This window comes from Ammodytes marinus (assembly GCF_949987685.1).
Source record: "Ammodytes marinus genome assembly, chromosome: 12".
Lineage (NCBI taxonomy): Eukaryota > Metazoa > Chordata > Actinopteri > Uranoscopiformes > Ammodytidae > Ammodytes > Ammodytes marinus.
The window spans coordinates 7,502,685-7,512,466 of NC_137216.1; the positions used below are offsets into that span (position 1 = coordinate 7,502,685).

The window sequence follows — 9,782 nt, forward strand, 5'->3', positions numbered from 1 at the left end:
ATATATATATGCATAATATATATATATATATATATATATATATATATATATATATATATATATATATATATATATATATAAAGGACACACCATGTACTACCCTAGCACCGGATGATGACTGTGTGTGACAGAATCTTATATATATATATATATATATATAAGGGAGGTATTAAGTGTAGAGGGTGGGTTGATGAATGGAGATCTCATCTTTCCAAAAAAAATTAAAAGTCTGTAATGTTAGCTATATTTCTTTGGGAAAATTTAATAAAAGTAAGCAATATGGAGTTTTGCAGAATCATCAAATATTAATGTTCCCCTGACAAACAATATGAATACAGCTATTTTCTTTGTGGCATGGACATTCATCAAATAATTTATTTTTAATCTAGTATATATACTGTACTGTATATGCATCTACCTTGGAGTGTAACCTCCAGCTGTTTTGGGCAACATAGAGACAGTGAAACAAGAAGAAAACAAATATTAACATATAACATATTTAAATGGATATGTTTAAGTTTCTGCCAAAGTGGTGTTTTAAAAAGGCCAAATATGGTACCAATTAAGTCAACACTGTATGAACAAAACACTGCTGTTGTTGTTGTGCAATTGTTCAAAGAAGCTGTCAACCCATTTCAGATCTAAATAATACTCCTGTTTAACATGAGTACAGTAAAGTTCCGTGCACCGCCTACAGGTTGTGATTCTACATCCCTATTACCACACAGTAAATAGAAGTGGAGCCGAAAATATCATAAATTGCACTTTGGAGCATCCACTAAAAAGGCAATAGCCCAGGTGAGTCATTCTGTGCTGAATGTCAAGTATTGTCATCTTTAAAAAAAAGAAAGAAGGGGTCTACCGGTTTATTGCCAGTTCTAAAAAACATCATAAAGCGGCTAACAACAAAGACCCAATGATGCCAAATGCTCAGTACCTGAACTCTACAGTAGGTACATGAGTGAGTCACACACAGACAAAAAAAAGCTTTTTTAATGTACCGGGGGAGAGAAGTCTGAAAAACAGCCACAACAAAAAAAGCGACATTATCAGTCAAAAGCTCAGGGATGAAATTTGCAGAATTAAATTAACACCTGCTGCGACTACTTTGGCCTCACGATTGTTCCATCCTGCAAAATCCTAATTAAAAGGTGTCCCTGTAGAGCCCAAGCAAGGGACTAAAACAAAATCACTTAAAAATCCCTCCTCTAAGGATGGGGGTTGACATTTTTTGGAAATACTGGGTTCATATTTACTGTACAGACCTGTGAGTGTGTATTTCCATTTCTGGAGATACCAGACACTGTTGAGCGTGCTGCTATGGGTGACAACACACTATCATGCTACCATTATTTAACCATGGCAAAAAAACACAACAACATCAAACACCTTGGTTGTCTTGGGTTACTTTCAAAAAGCAGGTTAGGAGTACTAGAGGTCTTAGCCAAAGGGAAAAGGATCTTATTTCCGGTGTGGCCTCTAGTCTACGCAAAAGAAAAAATAGCACAAATACCAAAGTTAAAAATACACTGGTAGAAAATAAACCTCGGCTTGCACCGTGCATTGCACCTGCATAGCTGCTGGTCACTCTCCTTAGGGGTTAATATATACATGTTTTGATGTAGCTATAGGAGCTTTTAGGAGGTGATTAAAAATAGCCTAACCTGCAGAGCATGTGGTCACTGGTTGACTAGCGGCTTACAGGGCAGAGTGGTGTGCAAGTGGGGCTAATTCCCACCAATTCTTTCCACTACATGGAGCTCCCCTCTCAAAGGTCACTTGGTTTCCCTCCGTCAAGTGCATTAAGTGCACAGACAAGGCTGACAGCTTCACACAATAGCTTGAGCTTTTCTTCTCTGCAGGGTTTTGGTTCCTTTCTGGTGATTACTGTGGTATGGAACAGGCAGTTGCTTTTAGCAGATTTTAGTTGGTCTGCTGTGGACATTAGTGTAGTCATTGAACTGGCATACGGACGGGAAGAGGGATCGTCAAGGCCCTTAGACCATGGGCGTAGGTTTACATTTTAACGTTGGGGGGACATATTGAGCGGGGGGCTCTTGAAAAATCTTTAACCTCATATGGTATATATACATTTCGACTCCCTGAACTGGGATTCTAAGCGGGGACCGTGTGTTTGCGTACATGATCTTATCAGATTTGATGGGGGGATAGAGAGATGGTTTCTTCTTATCAGTGCATTTCATCAACGATTGCTCCAGCTCAATTATCAGCTTTTTTTTCTTCTGGCAGTGGAAACATGAACCGGGGGGAGAAGTTGCCCCCTTTTGGGATGCATGCTAGTCCAGCACCACTCACTAATCCACCCTGTGTGTTCAGCCTGGAGCGATCCATCCAAACATTACCGACACTCCATTACCACACTCACATTCTTTGTTGGGAATAAGGAATTCTCAAATTCTCAAGTCGAGAAATGTTCACACACTTTGATACAGACAATTATCACCAACAAAACAAACAAACACGGAATAGCACGCTGATAGTACAGTATTGTCCACCACAATGTTGTCAACATGTTTTCCTTCTCATTACATCTCTTTCAGCATTTATTGGAGTCTGCCCACATAAGTAGTGGACACAGGGTCTCCCAGGACTGGTAAGTGATTCCCTTGCTGTGACCAAAAATAACCCTGGAACCCATTTGGATTTACTGCTTGTGTTAAGGCGACCCCAAAGGAAGCCAAGGGGAATATCCTCCATGTGCTTGAGCTGTGCTGCGGGGCCCTAGACTTGACCTCCGAGGCAGCTATTCACGTCATTACTAAAAGGGCTCAAGTGGCGCTCTGTGTCTTGGGTTAGTGCAACACAAACGTTTAACTGCGTACGAGAGTGTGCTGCTGTGTAAATAGAGCAAACAGATCGGAAATATGGAATACGGTATAAAGGGGGGTGCTGGGGAAATCTAAATTGGGAAAAAGGGTTGACAACAACCACCAATGCTTTCATACAGAAGCAGACACAATGTTGAGGTGCCAGCAGCATTTTAACATATTCACATGTAGACTTTTCTTCACGTTACAAAAAGAACACATTGAAGAACAGGAGTCCTCATTTTTAAAGCCCCCGTAAACCCAAATCCACAAAGTTCTTCTCACTATGTAATTCGGGGAGTTAGTTGCACGGTATTAAGCATTTTTAAAAGAGGTATATATTTGGTTTAGATGAGGTGGGCTATGCTCTGGTTCTTATTACAAAATAAGTATTTTGAACCAATCACCAAGCAGTTCTCTGCCCAAACATTCTATAAAAGCAATGAATGTTGCCATGGAGACCGTTTGATACAGCCACTCCCACACAGTCCTGTCAAACCGTCTAGAAAGTAAAAAAGCTGTGTGTTTTTTACTACGTTTTATGACATCTATGAACATTTATTTTCAATCAGATTTTGGTAAAAGCTTATTTTGATACCCAACTTAGATATCATGTTTTAATTTTCAACTATTTTAGACCAGGTTTTCAGAGGCTTTAATACAAGACAATTACATGTTATGTCAGCTACAGTATGTAGCCTATGCGGAAACAGACATAGACCATGCAATCTAATTTGGACTTCAACGTTATTGGTTCTGTCCCTACTTTTCCGATAATGCTACATTGTACTGAGTGCCAATGTATTTAAAGGCACATTAGGAAAGACATCATGTGTTGCCGCTCGAGGCTAGGGGTTTAAACTACAATAACAAGAGAGGCCCTCCAGCTGGTTGAAATTGAACATCCATCCAGGTCACGCAATGAGCCGTGATAATCACCGTTTAAAAAAAGAAAAGAAAAAACGGAACAATGGACAATAACAAATCAATTAACAGGGAACAAAGCAATTTGGGACTTTTATTAACCTCTGAGACCAATTAAACTGCACAGATATGGACAGGGTTTTTGGCACGGCTCACGGCAGCTTGAGTTACACAATAATAACAGTCACATTTTCACAGGAGAGTAAGTCAGCTAATTGGCGGATCGGACAGAAAAGTCCTCTTTGGCTATTTGCTCAAAGCAGCATATGCTATGAGGGGTTAGAAGAGAGCTCGTTAGCTAGTGCATAATGTCAGAAATTTGTTTTGCCATTTAAATGTTTATATCGATTTTGGGTAAAAAAAATATTTGGAAAAATGAGGTGTGCTGCTATTTTCTTGCCAGCAGGACACATTCAAAACATCAATACAAGCACACAGTGAAGACAAAACAGACTCACAGAGTTACCCAGGGAACATTATCTCTATTATGTATTCTGTATTCCAGAAGCCCCCTCCCACACAGTAAATCAGTGTAAATCAATAAGTGTGTCACTGACTGGTTTGTTTAGCCCATACAAACAGCGAACACCCTTAGAAACAGTGTAGCCTCCTTTCCACCATCCTCAAAGCACTGCATCCCACACACACACACACACACACACACAGCGGCCATTGCACACGGACAAAGCTTGCCAGAATCTACCTTCTGAAGACATAAGGCCAGGTACAGGTCTCATCGGGGCACCTTGTGTGTGTGCTGACAATTAAACTGGAGAAAAATGATCCCTCCATAATGTATGAGCGGAAAGAAAAAGACCTCAAACGGTTTCACATCTCCGAAACTGAATCCAGAACCCGAAGGGGGGGAGGGCTTCTGAGAATGGTGCAAATGGTACATCATTGTTATTTTGTGTAATAAGATAACTTCCGCCTGGGGGAAAGAAGACAGGGGGACAGGGACAAAAAAAATATAGATGATGTACACAGTATACTTGTGTTGCTGATTTGATCCAAGCTGAAACACAATGAAGGTTCAACTTCAATGGGTTTTAAAAAGGACAGTCAAATATGCCTAAAGAGCATGACAATTGGCGGTGGCATCTCTTAATGAATATATGTGAGAGCTATTGCAAACGAGCACAACAGGTTGGGGAATATGGCAGCTAAATCAATAAGGTGCAGGCCGAAAGGAGGCACAGAAGACCCTGGTGATTTATGAGGGGTTAAGCGTCATGAGAAAGGCCATTACTCTTGTGACTGGGAATAGGGTGGCCTTTGCACTTGTGAGACTCGGCTGCCAGGAGCGCTTGTGGGAAGGGTGGAACCATCCCAATAGCAATCAGTGAAACATACATGTGATCACTGCAGTATCACCACACATGCTGGGGTCAACACAACCACCTTTAAAGGTGAGACACTGCAAGTCAATAAGATACATTTGGCAATATCTAACTAATGATACATTCAATTTGCAAAAATATACAGGGTACAGACACATAGCCCTACTACAGACATGGTTAAGTCAAATAAACACCTAAATGCCATACTTTGGACCTTTGATTTACACTAGTAGGCCTATGAAAGACGATATGTTATGGAAGCAAAATAGCTAGATATCTTAAAATTGTCCAGTGCTACAACTTCTCTGTATGGCATATATCAGCCACAGTGTGAATGAGATTCCACTGGCGCAACCTTGTAAATGCCATCGCGTTAGGAATAGATGCACCATACCATGGAGACAGCAAAGGGCTTTGGGTAGCTATGCCGTCAAGACCTTTAGTCTCCTGCATTTGAATAGCTGTTTTTCTGAACTTGGGGGGCTAGTAAACACTCTGCAGCAATGATAGTCTTGGGGGTTGTATGTGATGCATTGCATGACAGTCCCCCTGCGCATTGTGGTGCTTGTGTATTGTAGTGTGTGAGTGTAGAGCCAGATATCTGTGGTGTTAGAGAGAGAGAGAGAGAGAGATAGAGAGAGAGAGAGAGAGAGAGAGAGAGAGAGAGAGAGAGAGAGAGAGAGAGAGAGGGCCTCCCAGACTCTTCTGAAGGCGATGCCAACTGGCAACCCGGACGCATCCAGGTTCCAGAGAGCTGACACGGATGGGCAGCAAAGTAAAAAACTGTTCTTTTTACAAGGTTTACTTTCCCGTAACTTCAAAAAAAAATGAAATATGAATCGACTGACATGATATTATTAATTATTTGTATTCACTGGCAACATGTTGTGTGAATGAAGCTGCAAGACCTTCACATTGCAAAGAGAACAGTGACGCTGTTAGAGCTTTGGTCCCAAACCTCTAGATACATGTGAGGGCTGGTATGGAGATCAACATATAAGGAAAACAGATTTTTTATTACTACACAAACCCCCCCCCCCCCCACCCTTCTTGTGATTTCCCGGATAAGTTCAGCTATTCAAGCCTCTCAAAGCTATTCGAATGAAAGAGAACACTCACGCTTACCACTCATTCACATAATGCAACTAGTGACGGAGGTTACACGGAGATGCTGTTTCAACAGGGAACACAAAATAAACTGCCAAGGTTACAACAGCTTTTAGATTGTTTTTCTCACATGATTTCTGTATCTCTTTTCTTCACACTAGATGGAAGTGTGAGGTCATGTCATCTTGCAACATTTGATTTACAATGTGACGACAGTCGTGTGGGAGTGTTGCTCGTGTTGCCATGGCTACTGTCAATCAAATCTGACCAAAGCACAGTCACCCCCCCCCCCCCCCCCCCACACACACACACACACACACACACACACACTGGCCCTCATTTATCAATTTTGCGTGGAAACTGGTGCAGATTCTGGCGCAAATACCTCCCTACGCCAGGTATCGCGTGAGATTTATCAAACAGGCGTATCTCGCCAATCTCATCGTACGCCAGGCCATTATTGATAAATGCGGCGGATGAAAACGAGCGTATCACGCCCCTATATTTTCTCAGTTTAGAGGCCTCGCCCAGAGGTTTTACGACATGGATATGCGCAATACGGCATTTCCCTGAAGTAGAAATTGACAGAATAACAGCGAAAGTAGAAAAAAAAAGAGTTTCATTTCGGAGCATTAGCCTACAAGCAGCATCAAAGAACGACAGAAGGCAGCAGTTAAGAAGGAAATAACTGCTGCGGTCAACAGCGTTGGTGTTGACTCAAAATCGCCACTAAAAAAAGCGTGTTGCTGTTCTGAAATGCAACCAACTGGGGGTGCGGGGCTGCGGGCATAATATAGGCTAAGTGGTGGAGGAGAAAAAGACGCACCAACTGTCCGATAATGGTCCCCATAAAATAAATCTGCAGAGATTTGAATGATTAGAATGTATTGGCCCTTTTAGATAGCACTATTCAAAAGGGTTTTAAATACTAAAAATAACACATTTTGCGTTATAGGCCTACTGTATGACAGCATGCGCTTGACACGAGTGGTCAGCCCGGCCGTCAGCGGCACAAGCCGACCCGGCAGCGATCAGCTGTGAGAGCGCCCACCGTCCTGCTCCACCAGCAGATAGGAACAACGTGCCGGTTAACGGTGGAAATAAATCGCTCGCTTTAGCATCAATGACACATTAAAAGAGGAACTAACATCTACAAAGTGCGTCAAATAAATAAAATGTTAAGCTGAATGTTGTGCCGTGTATTTTTTTTGTATCATAAAGAGCAGTGTATGTCTAGGACTACATATTTAATACTTAGGCTAACATTTTGAATGAATGCAGCCCCCGTGCCTCAGTGTCCCCCCAGCTGCTCCAAGACGGAGACAACTGCCAGTCCCATGCAGCCCTCATAAGTGGCCGGTGTGCGCACTATTGAATCAGCTCCTACTCAGTTGCACACCATAAGCTACTAATTTTTAAGTGATTAATATCTTTATTTCGGTCTTATTTGCACTGCATTTGTATTATCTTCTAATAATTGTCCAACAAAGTCATCGGCAACCCGGCACAGCTTGCACTGCGAGTCCAAGCTGTTTTCAAATGTGCGTACACGAGCTGAGAGCTGGCGTGGGATTTGAGCGTACCCTACGCTCACGTCCATATTGATAAATGCCGAGATTTGCGTGGAAATGTACGTACACCCATTTTTCTGGTCTACGGAAGATTGATAAATGAGGGCCACTGTGATTAAGCTAATTACATCTGGTGGTGGTTTATTTAGTCATTAATATTTAATATCACAAAGAAAAACATGTTTTGAAATTAAACGTTTACAGGGGCTTCAAGCAGCCTTGTGTACATGGGTTTGATGGGTTCTTTTTCAAATATTTGACAAATGAATTACATCTTTCCTCAGCTAAATGGTTTCAAGGCTCCAAACTCAACAAAGTAGATGTGTGTTTGCCAGAAGCAAATATTGTGAGGGGAAACATATAAAAAGTATTTCAGGTTGTTTCTTGTTGGGATTTGAAATTTGAAATGATTCCGAAACAAAGCAATCAAGACAAACACACACACACGCACGCACGCGCGCACACACACACACACACACACACACACAATCTGTTGACTTGAATGTGTTTGTACACAATCAATTCAGTAATGGCTATGTTTGCACACACATGCAATGTGAACGTGGGGAATTACACTGTAGTTATTATCACACACATTATTGGCTCCACTCCAACCCCATCACTGCCAACCCCTCCATGACAGCGCAGTGTTGACAGAAAAAAAAAAAACTCCAAACAAACTTGGCACTGAATAACCAATCTGCCTTGCCTGTGTCCCGCTATACCTCCCAGCACCTTTCCCCATCTACTGTTCACTCAGATCCTCCTCTACACATCACCATCACCATGATCATTCGCCATAATTTTCGTTTTGACTGTCCGTCCCACGAACTTCCAGCATGTCCAAATCCTCCGCTTATATAACCATGCAGATGATTTTGCAACCAGCAACCATCACTCACGTCAAAAAGCCCCGGTGCTGAATGGAGTAGAATCACTGTCGTTCCTATGCTCAGTCATACAGGAAAAAATCCCTGCGTGTATTTTCACCCACTCACTTTAATAGCGATTGATGGATGGATGGATGGATGGATGGATGGATGGGGAGCATGGCTATGTGTGGCCATTCAACTGTAGCTGAAGCCATCAACGCCGATGTTAAAAATATGGATCAGTATGTAAACCAATAATGTTTTTCTAATTCAATTCGATTCTAAAGGCTTTTACGCACATTTCCATCAAGCGCGAATGCATGCACTATAATGAGCTGCAGCTGAGTAAACTATCAGTGCATCACGCGACATGAAATCTAATATCTAATAGCATGAATAAAAGTCGGAATACATCAAGGGAACTCTTTCAGGCTATTGGGCTACACAAAATAACTGATCATGCATGGCGGGCTTGGATACTCCTATGGTGTCCAAAAAAACATAACTAAACTGCAGTTTCATAACCCAATGTTTCTATCACATCCATATTTTCTCATATCCAGCTTTTGACCTATTATTTACTATCTATGCTTTTGACAGTAGGACGTTGCAGATTAACTGTACCCGGTGCCACGGATGCTCATACCGGTGTTTTCGACAGTTGCAAATGGATTGAGGACATCGCAGCGCATTGAGCCAAATACACATGCAGCCAATGCTCTTTAATCCACACACAGTCACAGACAGTTAAAATGACCTCGATTCACAGACACACCATCGATATGCATTGTCAACTCTGTGCATTCATTCTACTCGACGTTAGTGCAGATCAAATTGCCCAGGGAAGAGTGGGGGGAAGAAAAAAAAACATGGAAGAAATACAACGCATCGCACGCAAGTCACGCGTCTTACCGGAGAATTACAATCCAACAGCGGCGCACGCACGGCTGTGTGTGTGTGTGTGTGTGAACTGGAGTAAACTCTCCAGGCAGCAGCTCGTAGTGTCTTCTGCTCCTCCGGTATATAGGGCTCCAAACACCAGCGGATCTCCTCAGCTCAATGAGCGCAGCTGCAGCGGCTGACTGTCAGGTTGACGTTGGAAGGCAACCCACTACTTCCTGTTACATCACCAGCACACTA

The 9,782-nt window shown here is 42.2% G+C and overlaps 1 protein-coding gene across 1 annotated transcript in view; it reads right to left on the reverse strand.

The window, feature by feature from the left end:
* Positions 1–9,612, reverse strand: part of calcrla (calcitonin receptor-like a) — a 34,384-nt gene extending 24,772 nt beyond the window's left edge. Inside the window, exon 1 of the mRNA XM_080038377.1 lies at positions 9,555–9,612. The gene's annotated coding sequence lies outside the window, so the exon portion shown is untranslated. The remainder of the gene's footprint in view (positions 1–9,554) is intronic.
* Between the last annotated feature and the right edge of the window lie 170 nt (positions 9,613–9,782).